Below are 17,022 nucleotides of genomic sequence, written 5' to 3' on the forward strand. Positions count from 1 at the left end.
TGCACGAGTCACGGAAACTGTTTTGGATTTTTACTAATACGTATGGTGTGAAGGGTGATTCTTGAAGCTTAACCCCCCCCCCCCGTCACTTCACCCCACAACCCCACATCCGTCCCCCGTCAATTCATCCCCCAATCCCCACCCCTGTACATCGTTCAGGCCGTAAGAGCCCCGTGCAGCCAAAAAACTCAACCGTTCCCCCGGTGATGACACCTCAGTGGCTTTCTGTTACCTTTAGTGTTAACTTTAGTTATTGTTTGCAGCTTTTAGTCGGTCGCTGTTTTGACTTTGAGGCCATTCGTTTTTAATTTGTTGTGTAATTTCTTGTTCAGCACTTTTTCCAAAACTTTAGAAAAAGTTTCCCCAAATTTCGTATTTTACCAAGTTATTGATCTGCTGAGGTGCCGTTCATTCTTAATTGAAATAGTGAGTGAGGCAGGTTGGAAGGCAGACGTAAAGCTTATGACTCTTCGAAAAAACTTTTTGAAAGATTAGGGAAACAGGTATTCAATTACAGTTTACGGAATCAATAATCCGTATCACATTCAGTAGAAAAACTTCAGAAGTTAAGAATAATTGCTTCGAAAATGGAGTAAGAAAATTGTATTTGAACAACTTTTCTGTTTTGTGGGAGAATTTTTTCCACGTGTAGCAATTTGAGTTCTGTTTCGACTTTTTGCCTCGCCTGCGTTAGAGATTGATTTTAAAAGTTTATGTGTTTTAATGGCGCTTATTTTAAATTGGTTAAGGCAGTTATCAGTTTTTATGACCTGGACAAAATTTGTTTTCGCAAAGTTTTGTTGCATTTTTGGGTTTTGCATGTTTATTTTTTGTTCTTCTTGTGCTCTCTCTGATGTTTGGTCTCATTAGCACTCTCATTAGGCATAATTGAAGCGAGTGAATGGTTTCAGTTGATATCTAGTGTTTTTCATGACTTTTATAATACTTGTTTTCAAAATTTTTTGCTGATTGTTTTGCTCTTTTTTAATAGGTTTTGTGTCGTCCCTTTACCCAATGACAATAGGGGTAGTTCTTGTCGACTCTTTGATGAGGTCTATTTGAGGTCTATTTGAAGCTATTAAAATTTACTCTAATGTTTCTTTAATTTCCAAGAAATCTATTCATTGTTTTGGATTTGCGTTTAAGAATTTAAACGACTTTGCCGTGAATTGTTCAAAAAACATGAATTTGAGTTTTCTGCTTGCTGCAATTACCAGTTTTTTTACCTAGTCGCATTAATGAGAGACCTTGGAGACTTTCTTATTAAGCAAATTTGAAGCTAATTCATAGTTTTAGTTAGTTGTTAATATTTTTTTGAAGAACTAATGGTTTCAAAAATAGTTTTGACCTTGTTCATTGCTCTCAAACAAAGTTTGTAGCAAATATATTAGTACTGTTGGTCTTTTTATGCAATTTTTCGTTCGAACGATTTTTCTTCTGACCCATTTGGCTTTTCATCCTCAAAAACGGGATAAACCGTGTAGTAAATTCGTCTTCGAGTATGCCCGAGTCACAGAAACTGTTTTGGATTTATACTAATACGTATGGTGTGAAGGGTGGTTCTTGAAGCTTAACCCCCCCCCGTCACTTCACCCCACAACCCCACATCCGTCCCCCGTCAATTCAACACCCAATCCCCACCCCTGCACATCGTTCAGGCCGTAAGAGCCCCGTGCAGCCAAAGAACTCAACCGTTCCCCCCGGTGATGACACCTCAGTGGCTTTCTGTTACCTTTAGTGTTAACTTTAATTATTGTTTGCAGCTTTTAGTCGGTCGCTGTTTTGACTGTGAGGCCATTCGCTTTTAATTTGTTGTGTAATTTCTTGTTCAGCTTTTTTTCCAAAACTTTAGAAAAAGTTTCCCCAAATTTCGTATTTTACCAAGTTATTGATCTGCAGAGGTGCCGTTCATTCTTAATTGAAATAGTGAGGCAGGTTGGAAGGCAGACGTAAAGGTTATGACTCTTCGAAAAAACTTTCTGAAAGATTAGGAAAACAGGTATTCAATTACAATTTACGGAATCAATAATCCGTATCAGATTAAGTAGAAAAACTTCAGAAGTTAAGAATAATTGCTTCGAAAATGGAGTAAGAAAATTGTATTTGAACAAATTTTCTGTTTAAGGGAGAATTTTTTCCACGTGTAGCATCTTGACTTCTGTTTCGACTTTTTGCCTCGATTGCGTTAGAGATTGATTTTAAAAGTTTATTTGTTTTAATTGCGCTTTTTTTAAATTGGATAAGGCAGTTATCAGTTTTTATGACCTGGACAATATTTGTTTTCGCAAAGTTTTGTTGCATTTTTGGGTTTTGCATGTTTGTTTTTTGTTCTTCTTGTGCTCTCTCTGATGTTTGGTCTCATTAGCACTCTCATTAGGCATAATTGAAGCGAGTGAATGGTTTCAGTTGATATCTAGTGTTTTTCATGACTTTTATAATACTTGTTTTCAAAATTTTTTGCTGATTGTTTTGCTCTTTTTTAATAGGTTTTGTGTCGTCCCTTTACCCAATGACAATAGGGGTAGTTCTTGTCGACTCTTTGATGAGGTCTATTTGAGGTCTATTTGAAGCTATTAAAATTTACTCTAATGTTTCTTTAATTTCCAAGAAATCTATTCATTGTTTTGGATTTGCGTTTAAGAATTTAAACGACTTTGCCGTGAATTGTTCAAAAAACATGAATTTGAGTTTTCTGCTTGCTGCAATTACCAGTTTTTTTACCTAGTCGCATTAATGAGAGACCTTGGAGACTTTCTTATTAAGCAAATTTGAAGCTAATTCATAGTTTTAGTTAGTTGTTAATATTTTTTTGAAGAACTAATGGTTTCAAAAATAGTTTTGACCTTGTTCATTGCTCTCAAACAAAGTTTGTAGCAAATATATTAGTACTGTTGGTCTTTTTATGCAATTTTTCGTTCGAACGATTTTTCTTCTGACCCATTTGGCTTTTCATCCTCAAAAACGGGATAAACCGTGTAGTAAATTCGTCTTCGAGTATGCCCGAGTCACAGAAACTGTTTTGGATTTATACTAATACGTATGGTGTGAAGGGTGGTTCTTGAAGCTTAACCCCCCCCCCCGTCACTTCACCCCACAACCCCACATCCGTCCCCCGTCAATTCAACACCCAATCCCCACCCCTGCACATCGTTCAGGCCGTAAGAGCCCCGTGCAGCCAAAGAACTCAACCGTTCCCCCCGGTGATGACACCTCAGTGGCTTTCTGTTACCTTTAGTGTTAACTTTAATTATTGTTTGCAGCTTTTAGTCGGTCGCTGTTTTGACTGTGAGGCCATTCGCTTTTAATTTGTTGTGTAATTTCTTGTTCAGCTTTTTTTCCAAAACTTTAGAAAAAGTTTCCCCAAATTTCGTATTTTACCAAGTTATTGATCTGCAGAGGTGCCGTTCATTCTTAATTGAAATAGTGAGGCAGGTTGGAAGGCAGACGTAAAGGTTATGACTCTTCGAAAAAACTTTCTGAAAGATTAGGAAAACAGGTATTCAATTACAATTTACGGAATCAATAATCCGTATCAGATTAAGTAGAAAAACTTCAGAAGTTAAGAATAATTGCTTCGAAAATGGAGTAAGAAAATTGTATTTGAACAAATTTTCTGTTTAAGGGAGAATTTTTTCCACGTGTAGCATCTTGACTTCTGTTTCGACTTTTTGCCTCGATTGCGTTAGAGATTGATTTTAAAAGTTTATTTGTTTTAATTGCGCTTTTTTTAAATTGGATAAGGCAGTTATCAGTTTTTATGACCTGGACAATATTTGTTTTCGCAAAGTTTTGTTGCATTTTTGGGTTTTGCATGTTTGTTTTTTGTTCTTCTTGTGCTCTCTCTGATGTTTGGTCTCATTAGCACTCTCATTAGGCATAATTGAAGCGATTGAGTGGTTTCAATTGATATCAAACGTTTTTTATGAATTTTATAATACTTGTATTCAAAAATTTTTGCTGATTGTTTTGCTCTTTTTTAATAGGCTTTGTGTCGTCACTTTACCCAATGACAATAGGGGTAGTTCTTGTCGAATCTCTGATGGTGTGCAAGTGATGCTTTTCTTGGATTGAGTTTTACCTGATTTTTTTTTTAAATTAAGAGGTCACTTGTTTTGAAAAGTTGTATTTTTAATTTTGTATTGCTTATTTTCGACCAAAATTTACTGTCCTACAACTTAAGAGTGTTTTTTAGCTCTCTGATGAGGTCTATTTGAAGCTATTAAAATTTACTCTAATCTTTCTTTAATTTCCAAGAAATCTATTCATTGTTTTGGATTTGCGTTTAAGAATTTAAACGACTTTGCCGTGAATTGTTCAAAAAACATGAATTTGAGTTTTCTGCTTGCTGCAATTACCAGTTTTTTTTACCTAGTCGCATTAATGAGAGACCTTGGAGACTTTCCTATTAAGCAAATTTGAAGCTAATTCATAGTTTTAGTTAGTTGTTAATTTTTTTTTGAAGAACTAATGGTTTCAAAAATAGTTTTCACCTTGTTCATTGCTCTCAAACAAAGTTTGTAGCAAATATATTAGTACTGTTGGTCTTTTTATGTAATTTTTCGTTCGAACGATTTTTCTTCTGACCCATTTGGCTTTTCGTCCTCAAAAACGGGATAAACAGTTTAGTAAATTCGTCTTCGAGTATGCCCGAGTCACAGAAACTGTTTTGGATTTATGCTAATACGTATGGTGTGAAGGGTGGTTCTTACAGGTTAACTCCCCGTCACTTCACCCCACATCAGTCCCCCGTCACTTCACCCCCAATCCCCACCCCTGCACATCGTTCAAGCCGTGAGCCCCGTGCAGCCAAAAAACCCAACCGTCCCCCCCCCCCGGTGGTGACAGACCTCAGTACCTTTCTGTTGGATGTAGGTTACCTTTAGTTGCTGTTTGCAGCTTTTAGTCGGTCGCTGTTTTGACTTTGAGGCCATGCGTTTTGAATTTGTTGTGTAATTTCTTGTTCAGCACTTTTTCCAAAACTTTAGAAAAAGTTTCCCCAAATTTCGTATTTTACCAAGTTATAAATCTGCAGAGGTGCCGTTCATTCTCAATTGAAATAGTGAGTGAGGCAGGTTGGAAGGCAGACGTAAAGGTTATGACTCTTCGAAAAAACTTTTTGAAAGATTAGGGAAACAGGTATTCAATTACAATTTACGGAATCAATAATCCGTATCACATTCAGTAGAAAAACTTCAGAAGTTAAGAGTAATTGCTTGGAAAATGGAGTAAGAAAATTGTATTTGAACAACTTTTCTGTTTTGCGGGAGAATTTTTTCCACGTGTAGCAATTTGACTTCTGTTTCGACTTTTTGCCTCGATTGCGTTAGAGATTGATTTTAAAAGTTTATTTGTTTTAATTGCGCTTTTTTTAAATTGGACAAGGCAGTTATCAGTTTTTATGACCTGGACAATATTTGTTTTCGCAAAGTTTTTGTTGCATTTTTGGGTTTTGCATGTTTGTTTTTTGTTCTTGTGCTCTCTCTGATGTTTGGTCTCATTAGCACTCTCATTAGGCATAATTGAAGCGATTGAATGGTTTCAATTGATATCTAACGTTTTTCATGAATTTTATAATACTTGTTTTCAAAATTTTTTGCTGATTGTTTTGCTCTTTTTTAATAGGTTTTGTGTCGTCCCTTTATCCAATGACAATCGGGGTAGTTCTTGTCGACTCTCTGATGGTGTGCAAGTGATGCTTTTCTTGGATTGAGTTTTACCTGATTTTTTTTGTTTGAAATTAAGAGGTCACTTGTTTTGAAAAGTTGTTTTTTTAATTTTGTATTGCTTATTTTTGACAAAAATTTACTGTCCTACAACTTAAGAGTGTTTTTTAGCTCTCTGATGAGGTCTATTTGAAGCTATTAAAATTACTCTAATCTTTCTTTAATTTCCAAGAAATCTATTCATTGTTTTGGATTTGCGTTTAAGAATTTAAACGACTTTGCCGTGAATTGTTCAAAAAACATGAATTTGAGTTTTCTGCTTGCTGCAATTACCAGTTTTTTTTTACCTAGTCGCATTAATTAGAGACCTTGGAGACTTTCTTATTAAGCAAATTTGAAGCTAATTCATAGTTTTTGTTAGTTGTTAATATTTTTTTGAAGAACTAATGGTTTCAAAAATAGTTTTGACCTTGTTCATTGCTCTCAAACAAAGTTTGTAGCAAATATATTAGTACTGTTGGTCTTTTTATGCAATTTTTCGTTCGAACGATTTTTCGTCTGACCCATTTGGCTTTTCGTCCTCAAAAACGGGATAAACAGTTTAGTAAATTCGTCTTCGACTATGCAGGAGTCACAGAAACTGTTTTAGATTTATACTAATACGTATGGTGTGAAGGGTGGTTCTTACAGGTTAACCCCCCGTCACTTCACCCCACATCAGTCCCCCGTCACTTCACCCCAATCCCCACCCCTGCACATCGTTCAAGCCGTGAGCCCCGTGCAGCTAAAAAACCCAACCGTCCCCCCCCCCCGGTGGTGACAGACCTCAGTAGCTTTCTGTTGGATGTAGATTACCTTTAGTTGCTGTTTGCAGCTTTTAGTCGGTCGCTGTTTTGACTTTGAGGCCATGCGTTTTGAATTCGTTGTATAATTTCTTGTTCAGCACTTTTTCCAAAACTTTAGAAAAAGTTTCCCCAAATTTCGTATTTTACCAAGTTATTGATCTGCAGAGGTGCCGTTCAGTCTCAAATGAAATAGTGAGTGAGGCAGGTTGGAAGGCAGACGTAAAGGTTATGACTCTTCGAAAAAACTTTTTGAAAGATTAGGAAAACAGGTATTCAATTACAATTTACGGAATTATTAATCCGTATCAGATTCAGTAGAAAAAACTTCAGAAGTTAAGAGTAATTGCTTCGAAAATGGAGTAAGAAAATTGTATTTGAACAACTTTACTGTTTTGTGGGAGAATTTTTTCCACGTGTAGTAATTTGACTTCTGTTTCGACTTTTTGCCTCAATTGCGTTAGAGATTGATTTTAAAAGTTTGTGTTTTAATTGCGCTTATTTTAAATTGGTTAAGGCAGTTATCAGTTTTTATGACCTGGACAATATTTGTTTTCGCAAAGTTTTGTTGCATGTTTGTTTTTTGTTCTTCTTGTGCTCTCTCTGATGTTTGGTATCATTAGCACTCTCATTAGGCATAATTGAAGCGATTGAATGGTTTCAATTGATATCTAACGTTTTTCATGAATTTTATAATACTTGTTTTCAAAACTTTTTGCTGATTGTTTTGCTTTTTTTTAATAGGTTTTGTGTCGTCCCTTTACCCAATGACAATAGGGGTAGTTCTTGTCGACTCTCTGATGGTGTGCAAGTGATGCTTTTCTTGGATTGAGTTTTACCTGACTTTTTTTGAAATTAAGAGGTCACTTGTTTTGAAAAGTTGTATTTTTAATTTTGTATTGCTTATTTTCGACAATAATTTACTGTCCTACAACTTAAGATTGTTTTTTAGCTCTCTGATGAGGTCTATTTGAAACTATTAAAATTACTCTAATCTTTCTTTAATTTCCAAGAAATTTTTCATTGTTTTGGATTTGCGTTTAAGAATTGAACCAACTTTGCCGTGAATTGTTAAAAAAACATGAATTTGAATTTTCTGCTTGCTGCAATTACCAGTTTTTTTTACCTAGTCGCATTAATGAGAGACCTTGGAGACTTTCTTATTAAGCAAATTTGAAGCTAATTCATAGTTTTAGTTAGTTGTTGATATTTTTTGAAGAACTAATGGTTTCAAAAATAGTTTTGACCTTGTTCATTGCTCTCAAACAAAGTTTGTAGCAAATACATTAGTACTGTTGGTCTTTTTATGCAATTTTTGGTTCGAACGATTTTTCGTCTGACCCATTTGGCGTTCCGTCCTCAAAAACGGGATAAACAGTTTAGTAAATTCGTCTTCGAGTATGCACGAGTCACAGAAATTGTTTTGGATTTATACTAATACGTATGGTGTGAAGGGTGGTTCTTACAGGTTAACCCCTCGTCACTTCACCCCACATCAGTCCCCCGTCACTTCACCCCCAATCCCCTCTCCTGCACATCGTTCAAGCCGTGAGCCCCGTGCAGCCAAAAAACCCAACCGTCCCCCCCCCCGCGGTGGTGACAGACCTCAGTAGCTTTCTTTTGGATGTAGGTTACCTTTAGTTGCTGTTTGCAGCTTTTAGTCGGTCGCTGTTTTGACTTTGAGGCCATGCGTTTTGAATTTGTTGTATAATTTCTTGTTCAGCACTTTTTCCAAAACTTTAGAAAAAGTTTCCCCAAATTTCGTACTTTACTAAGTTATTGATCTGCAGAGGTGCCGTTCATTCTCAATTGAAATAATGAGTGAGGCAGGTTGGAAGGCAGACGTAAAGGTTATGACTCTTCGAAAAAACTTTTTGAAAGATTAGGAAAACAGGTATTCAATTACAATTTATGGAATCAATAATCCGTATCAGATTCAGTAGAAAAAACTTCCGAAGTTAAGAGTAATTGCTTCGAAAATGGAGTAAGAAAATTGTATTTGAACAACTTTTCTGTTTTGTGGGAGAATTTTTTCCACGTATAGCAATTTCCCTTCTGTTTCGACTTTTTGCCTCAATTGCGTTTGAGATTGATTTTAAAAGTTTATGTGTTTTAATTGCGCTTATTTTAAATTGGTTAAGGCAGTTATCAGTTTTTATGACCTGGACAATATTTGTTTTCGCAAAGTTTTTGTTGCATTTTTGGGTTTTGCATGTTTGTTTTTTGTTCTTCTTGTGCTCTCTCTGATGTTTGGTCTCATTAGCACTCTCATTAGGCATAATTGAAGCGATTGAATGGTTTCAATTGATATTTAACGTTTTTCATGAATTTTATCATACTTGTTTTCAAAACTTTTTGCTGATTGTTTTGCTCTTTTTAATAGGTTTTGTGTCGTCCCTTTACCCAATGACAATAGGGGTAGTTCTTGTCGACTCTCTGATGGTGTGCAAGTGATGTTTTTCTTGGATTGAGTTTTACCTGACTTTTTTTGAAATTAAGAGGTCACTTGATTTGAAAAGTTGTATTTTTAATTTTGTATTGCTTATTTTCGACAATAATTTACTGTCCTACAACTTAAGATTGTTTTTTAGCTCTCTGATGAGGTCTATTTGAAACTATTAAAATTACTCTAATCTTTCTTTAATTTCCAAGAAATTTTTCATTTTGGATTTGCGTTTAAGAATTTAACCAACTTTGCCGTGAATTGTTAAAAAACATGAATTTGAATTTTCTGCTTGCTGCAATTACCAGTTTTTTTTACCTAGTCGCATTAATGAGAGACCTTGGAGACTTTCTTATTAAGCAAATTTGAAGCTAATTCATAGTTTTAGTTAGTTGTTGATATTTTTTTGAAGAACTAATGGTTCCAAAAATAGTTTTGACCTTGTTCATTGCTCTCAAAGAAAGTTTGTAGCAAATATATTAGTACTGTTGGTCTTTTTATGCAATTTTTCGTTCGAACGATTTTTCGTCTGACCTATTTGGCTTTTTTATCCTCAAAAACGGGATAAACAGTTTAGTAAATTCGTCTTCGAGTATGCACGAGTCACAGAAACTGTTTTGGATTTATACTAAAACGTATGGTGTGAAGGGTGGTTCTTACAGGTTAACCCCCCGTCACTTCACCCCACATCAGTCCCCCGTCACTTCACCCCCAATCCCCACCCCTGCACATTGCTCAAGCCGTGAGCCCCGTGCAGCCATAAAACCCAACCGTTCCCCCCGGTGATGACATCTCAGTGGCTTTCTGTTACCTTTAGTGTTAACTTTAGTTATTGTTTGCAGCTTTTAGTAGGTCGCTGTTTTGACTTTGAGGCCATGCTTTTTGAATTTGTTGTGTAATTTCTTGTTCAGCACTTTTTCCAAAACTTTAGAAAAAGTTTCCCCAAATTTCGTATTTTACCAAGTTATAAATCTGCAGAGGTGCCGTTCATTCTCAATTGAAATAGTGAGTGACGCAGGTTGGAAGGCAGACGTAAAGGTTATGACTCTTCGAAAAAACTTTTTGAAAGATTAGGAAAACAAGTATTCAATTACAATTTACGGAATCAATAATCCGAGACCTGAGTATCAGATTCCGTAGAAAAAACTTCAGAAGTTAATAGTAATTGCTTCGAAAATGGAGTAAGAAAATTGTATTTGAACAACTTTTCTGTTTTGTGGGAGAATTTTTTCCACGTGTAGTAATTTGACTTCTGTTTCGACTTTTTGCCTCAATTGCGTTAGAGATTGATTTTAAAAGTTTATGTGTTTTAATTGCGCTTATTTTAAATTGGTTAAAGGCAGTTATCAGTTTTATGACCTGGAGAATATTTGTTTTCGCAAAGTTTCGTTGCATTTTTGGGTTTTGCATGTTTGTTTTTTGTTCTTCTTGTGCTCTCTCTGATGTTTGGTCTCATTAGCACTCTCATTAGGCATAATTGAAGCGATTGAATGGTTTCAATTGATATCTAACGTTTTTCATGAATTTTATAATACTTGTTTTCAAATCATTTTTTCCTGATTGTTTTGCTCTTTTTTAATAGGTTTTCTGTCGTCCCTTTACCCAATGACAATAAGGGTAGTTCTTGTCGACTCTCTGATGGTGTACAAGTGATGCTTCTCTTGGAATGAGTTTTACCTGATTTTTTTTTTGAAATTAAGAGGTCACTTGTATTGAAAAGTTGTATTTTTAATTTTGTATCGCTTATTTTTGATAATAGTGTACTGTCCTACAAATTTAGAGTGTTTTTTAGCTCTCTGATGAGGTCTATTTGAAGCTATTAAAATTTACTCTTATCTCTCTTTAATTTCGAAGAAATCTATTCATTGTTTTGGATTTGTGTTTAAGAATTTAAACGACTTTGCCGTGAATTGTTCAAAAAACATGAATTTGAATTTTCTGCTTGCTGCAATTACCAGTTTTTTTACCTAGTCGCATTAATGAGAGACCTTGGATACTTTCTTAATAAGCAAATTTGAAGCTAATTCATAGTTTTATTTAGTTGTTAATATTTTTTTTAAGAACTAATGGTTTCAGAAATAGTTTTGACCTTGTTCATTGCTCTCAAAGAAACTTTGTAGCAAATATATTAGTACGGTTGGTCTTTTTATGCAATTTTTCGTTCGAACGATTTTTCGTCTGACCCATTTGGCTTTTCGTCCTCAAAAACGGGATAAACAGTTTAGTAATTTCGTCTTCGAGTATGCACGAGTCACAGAAACTGTTTTGGATTTATACTAATACGTATGGTGTGAAGGGTGGTTCTTACAGGTTAACCCCCCGTCACTTCACCCCACATCAGTCCCTCGTCACTTCACCCCCAATCCCCACCCCTGCACATTATTCAAGTGGTGAGCCCCGTGCAGCCAAAAAACCCAACCGTCCCCCCCCCCCCCGGTGGTGACAGACCTCAGTAGCTTTCTGTTGGATGTAGGTTACCTTTAGTTGCTGTTTGCAGCTTTTAGTCGGTCGCTGTTTTGACTTTGAGGCCATGCGTTTTGAATTTGTTGTAATTTCTTGTTCAGAATTTCTTCCAAAACTTTAGAAAAAGTTTCCCCAAATTTCGTGTTTTACCAAGTTATTGATCTGCAGAGGTGCCGTTCATTCTCAATTGAAATAGTGAGTGAGGCAGGTTGGAAGGCAGACGTAAAGGTTATGACTTTTCGAAAAAACTTTCTGAAAGATTAGGAAAACAGGTATTCAATTACAATTTACGGAATCAATAATCCGAGACCTGAGTATCAGATTCAGCAGAAAAAACTTCAGAGTAATTGCTTCGAAAATGGAGTAAGAAAATTGTATTTGAACAACTTTTCTGTTTTGTGGGAGAATTTTTTCCACGTGTAGCAATTTGACTTCTGTTTCGACTTTTTGCCTCGATTGCGTTGGAGATTGATTTTAAAAGTTTGTGTGTTGTAATTGCGCTTATTTTAAATTGGTTAAGGCAGTTATCAGTTTTTATGACCTGGACAATATTTGTTTTCGCAAAGTTTTGTTGCATTTTTGGGTTTTGCATGTTTGTTTTTTGTTCTTCTTGTGCTCTCTCTGATGTTTGGTCTCATTAGCACTCTCATTAGGCATAATTGAAGCGATTGAATGGTTTCAATTGATATCTAACGTTTTTCATGAATTTTATAATACTTGTTTTCAAAACTTTTTGCTGATTGTTTTGCTCTTTTTTAATAGGTTTTGTGTCGTCCCTTTACCCAATGACAATAAGGGTAGTTCTTGTCGACTCTCTGATGGTGTGCAAGTGAAGCTTTTCTTGGATTGAGTTTTACCTGACATTTTTTGAAATTAAGAGTTCACTTGTATTGAAAAATTGTATTTTTAATTTTGTATTGCTTATTTTCGACAATAGTTTACTGTCCTACAACTTAAGAGTGTTTTTTAGCTCTCTGATGAGGTCTATTTGAAGCTATTAAAATTTACTCTTATCTTTCTTTAATTTCGAAGAAATCTATTCATTGTTTTGGATTTGCGTTTAAGAATTTAAACGACTTTGCCGTGAATTGTTCAAAAAACATTGTTCAAAATTTGAATTTTCTGCTTGCTGCAATTACCAGTTTTTTTTTACCTAGTCGCATTAATGAGAGACTTTGGAGACTTTCTTATTAAGCAAATTTGAAGCTAATTCATAGTTTTAGTTAGTTGTTGATATTTTTTGAACTAATGGTTTCAAAAATAGTTTTGACCTTGTTCATTGCTCTCAAACAAAGTTTGTAGCAAATACATTAGTACTGTTGGTCTTTTTATGCAATTTTTGGTTCGAACGATTTTTCGTCTGACCCATTTGGCTTTCCGTCCTCAAAAACAAGATAAACAGTTTAGTAAATTCGTCTTCGAGTATGCACGAGTCACAGAAATTGTTTTGGATTTATACTAATACGTATGGTGTGAAGGGTGGTTCTTACAGGTTAACCCCTCGTCACTTCACCCCACATCAGTCCCCCGTCACTTCACCCCCAATCCCCACCCCTGCGCATCGTTCAAGCCGTGAGCCCCGTGCAGCCAAAAAACCCAACCGTCCCCCCCCCCCGGTGGTGACAGACCTCAGTAGCTTTCTGTTGGATGTAGGTTACCTTTAGTTGCTGTTTGCAGCTTTTAGTCGGTCGCTGTTTTGACTTTGAGGCCATGCGTTTTGAATTTGCTGTGTAATTTCTTGTTCAGAACTTCTTCCAAAACTTTAGAAAAAGTTTCCCCAAATTTCGTATTTTACCAAGTTATTGATCTGCAGAGGTGCCGTTCATTCTCAATTGAAATAGTGAGTGAGGCAGTTTGGAAGGCAGACGTAAAGGTTATGACTTTTCGAAAAAACTTTCTGAAAGATTAGGAAAACAGGTATTCAATTACAATTTACGGAATCAATAATCCGAAACCTGAGTATCAGATTCAGTAGAAAAAACTTCAGAGTAATTGCTTCGAAAATGGAGTAAGAAAATTGTATTTGAACAACTTTTCTGTTTTGTGGGAGAATTTTTTCCACGTGTAGCAATTTGACTTCTGTTTCGACTTTTTGCCTCGATTGCGTTGGAGATTGATTTTAAAAGTTTGTGTGTTGTAATTGCGCTTATTTTAAATTGGTTAAGGCAGTTATCAGTTTTTATGACCTGGACAATATTTGTTTTCGCAAAGTTTTGTTGCATTTTTGGGTTTTGCATGTTTGTTTTTTGTTCTTCTTGTGCTCTCTCTGATGTTTGGTCTCATTAGCACTCTCATTAGGCATAATTGAAGCGATTGAATGGTTTCAATTGATATCTAACGTTTTTCATGAATTTTATAATACTTGTTTTCAAAACTTTTTGCTGATTGTTTTGCTCTTTTTTAATAGCTTTTGTGTCGTCCCTTTACCCAATGACAATAAGGGTAGTTCTTGTCGACTCTCTGATGGTGTGCAAGTGAAGCTTTTCTTGGATTGAGTTTTACCTGACATTTTTTGAAATTAAGAGGTCACTTGTATTGAAAAATTGTATTTTTAATTTTGTATTGCTTATTTTCGACAATAGTTTACTGTCCTACAACTTAAGAGTGTTTTTTAGCTCTCTGATGAGGTCGATTTGAAGCTATTAAAATTTACTCTTATCTTTCTTTAATTTCGAAGAAATCTATTCATTGTTTTGGATTTGCGTTTAAGAATTTAAACGACTTTGCCGTGAATTGTTCAAAAAACATTGTTCAAAATTTGAATTTTCTGCTTGCTGCAATTACCAGTTTTTTTTTTACCTAGTCGCATTAATGAGAGACTTTGGAGACTTTCTTATTAAGCAAATTTGAAGCTAATTCATAGTTTTAGTTAGTTGTTGATATTTTTTGAACTAATGGTTTCAAAAATAGTTTTGACCTTGTTCATTGCTCTCAAACAAAGTTTGTAGCAAATACATTAGTACTGTTGGTCTTTTTATGCAATTTTTGGTTCGAACGATTTTTCGTCTGACCCATTTGGCTTTCCGTCCTCAAAAACGAGATAAACAGTTTAGTAAATTCGTCTTCGAGTATGCGAGTATGCACGAGTCACAGAAATTGTTTTGGATTTATACTAATACGTATGGTGTGAAGGGTGGTTCTTACAGGTTAACCCCTCGTCACTTCACCCCACATCAGTCCCCCGTCACTTCACCCCCAATCCCCACCCCTGCGCATCGTTCAAGCCGTGAGCCCCGTGCAGCCAAAAAACCCAACCGTCCCCCCCCCCCCCCGGTGGTGACAGACCTCAGTAGCTTTCTGTTGGATGTAGGTTACCTTTAGTTGCTGTTTGCAGCTTTTAGTCGGTCGCTGTTTTGACTTTGAGGCCATGCGTTTTGAATTTGCTGTGTAATTTCTTGTTCAGAACTTCTTCCAAAACTTTAGAAAAAGTTTCCCCAAATTTCGTATTTTACCAAGTTATTGATCTGCAGAGGTGCCGTTCATTCTCAATTGAAATAGTGAGTGAGGCAGTTTGGAAGGCAGACGTAAAGGTTATGACTTTTCGAAAAAACTTTTTGAGAGATTAGGAAAACAGGTATTCAATTACAATTTACGGAATCAATATTCCGAGACCTGAATATCAGATTCAGTAGAAAAAACTTCAGAAGTTAAGAGTAATTGCTTCGAAAATGGAGTAGGAAAATTGTATTAGGACAACTTTTCTGTTTTGTAGGAGAATTTTTTCCACGTGTACCAATTTGACTTCTGTTTCCATTTTTTGCCTCGATGGCGTTAGAGATTGATTTTAAAAGTTTATGTGTTTTAATTGCGCTTATTTTAAATTGGTTAAGGCCGTTATCAGTTTTTATGACCTGGACAATATTTGTTTTCGCAAAGTTTTGTTGCATTTTTGGGTTTTGCATGTTTGTTTTTTGTTCTTCCTGTGCTCTCTCTGATGTTTGGTCTCATTAGCACTCTCATTGGGCATAATTGAAGCGATTGAATGGTTTCAATTGATATCTAATGTTTTTCATGAATTTTATAATACTTGTTTTCAAAACTTTTTGCTGATTGTTTTGCTCTTTTTTAATAGATTTTGTGTCGTCTCTTTGCCCAATGACAATAAGGGTAGTTCTTGTCGACTCTCTGATGGTGTGCAAGTGATGTTTTTCTTGGATTGAGTTTTACCTGACTTTTTTTGAAATTAAGAGGTCACTTGATTTGAAAAGTTGTATTTTTAATTTTGTATTGCTTATTTTCGACAATAATTTACTGTCCTACAACTTAAGATTGTTTTTTAGCTCTCTGATGAGGTCTATTTGAAGCTATTAAAATTTACTCTTATCTTTCTTTAATTTCGAAGAAATCTATTCATTGTTTTGGATTTGCGTTTAAGAATTTAAACGACTTTGCCGTGAATTGTTCAAAAAACATTGTTCAAAATTTGAATTTTCTGCTTGCTGCAATTACCAGTTTTTTTTTTTTTACCTAGTCGCATTAATGAGAGACCTTGGAGACTTTCTTATTAAGCAAATTTGAAGCTAATTCATAGTTTTAGTTAGTTGTTAATATTTTTTTGAAGAACTAATGGTTTCAAAAATAGTTTTGACCTTGTTCATTGCTCTCAAACAAAGTTTGTAGCAAATATATTAGTACTGTTGGTCTTTTTATGCAATTTTTTGTTCGAACGATTTTTCGTCTGACCCATTTGGCTTTTCGTCCTCAAAGACGGGATAAACAGTTTAGTAAATTCGTCTTCGAGTATGCACGAGTCACAGAAACTGTTTTGGATTTATACTAATACGTATGGTGTGAAGGGTGGTTCTTACAGGTTAACCCCCCGTCACTTCACCGCACATCAGTCCCCCGTCACTTCACCCCCAATCCCCACCCCTGCACATCGTTCAAGCCGTGAGCCCCGTGCAGCCAAAAAACCCAACCGTCCCCCCCGGTGCTGACAGACCTCAGTAGCTTTGTTGGATGTAGGTTACCTTTAGTTGCTGTTTGCAGCTTTTAGTCGGTCGCTGTTTTGACTTTGAGGCCATGCGTTTTGAATTTGTTGTGTAATTTCTTGTTCAGCACTTTTTCCAAAACTTTAGAAAAAGTTTCCCCAAATTTCGTATTTTGCCAAGTTATTGATCTGCAGAGGTGCCGTTCATTCTCAATTGAAATAGTGAGTGAGGCAGGTTGGAAGGCAGACGTAAAGGTTATGACTTTTCGAAAAAACTTTCTGAAAGATTAGGAAAACAGGTATTCAATTACAATTTACGGAATCAATAATCCGAGACCTGAGTATCAGATTCAGTAGAAAAAACTTCAGAGTAATTGCTTCGAAAATGGAGTAAGAAAATTGTATTTGAACAACTTTTCTGTTTTGTGGGAGAATTTTTTCCACGTGTAGCAATTTCCCTTCTGTTTCGACTTTTTGCCTCAATTGCGTTTGAGATTGATTTTAAAAGTTTATGTGTTTTAATTGCGCTTATTTTAAATTGGTTAAGGCAGTTATCAGTTTTTATGACCTGGACAATATTTGTTTTCGCAGAGTTTTGTTGCATTTTTGGGTTTTGCATGTTTGTTTTTTGTTCTTCTTGTGCTCTCTCTGATGTTTGGTCTCATTAGCACTCTCATTAGG

The 17,022-nt window shown here is 35.5% G+C and overlaps 1 protein-coding gene across 1 annotated transcript in view; it reads left to right on the top strand.

Moving 5' to 3' along the window:
* Window positions 1-17,022, top strand: part of LOC142340592 (phosphatidylserine synthase 1-like) — a 93,109-nt gene that overhangs the window by 50,391 nt on the left and 25,696 nt on the right. The window lies entirely within an intron of this gene.

This window comes from Convolutriloba macropyga, chromosome 1, assembly GCF_964194025.1.
Source record: "Convolutriloba macropyga chromosome 1, txConMacr16.3, whole genome shotgun sequence".
Lineage (NCBI taxonomy): Eukaryota > Metazoa > Xenacoelomorpha > Acoela > Convolutidae > Convolutriloba > Convolutriloba macropyga.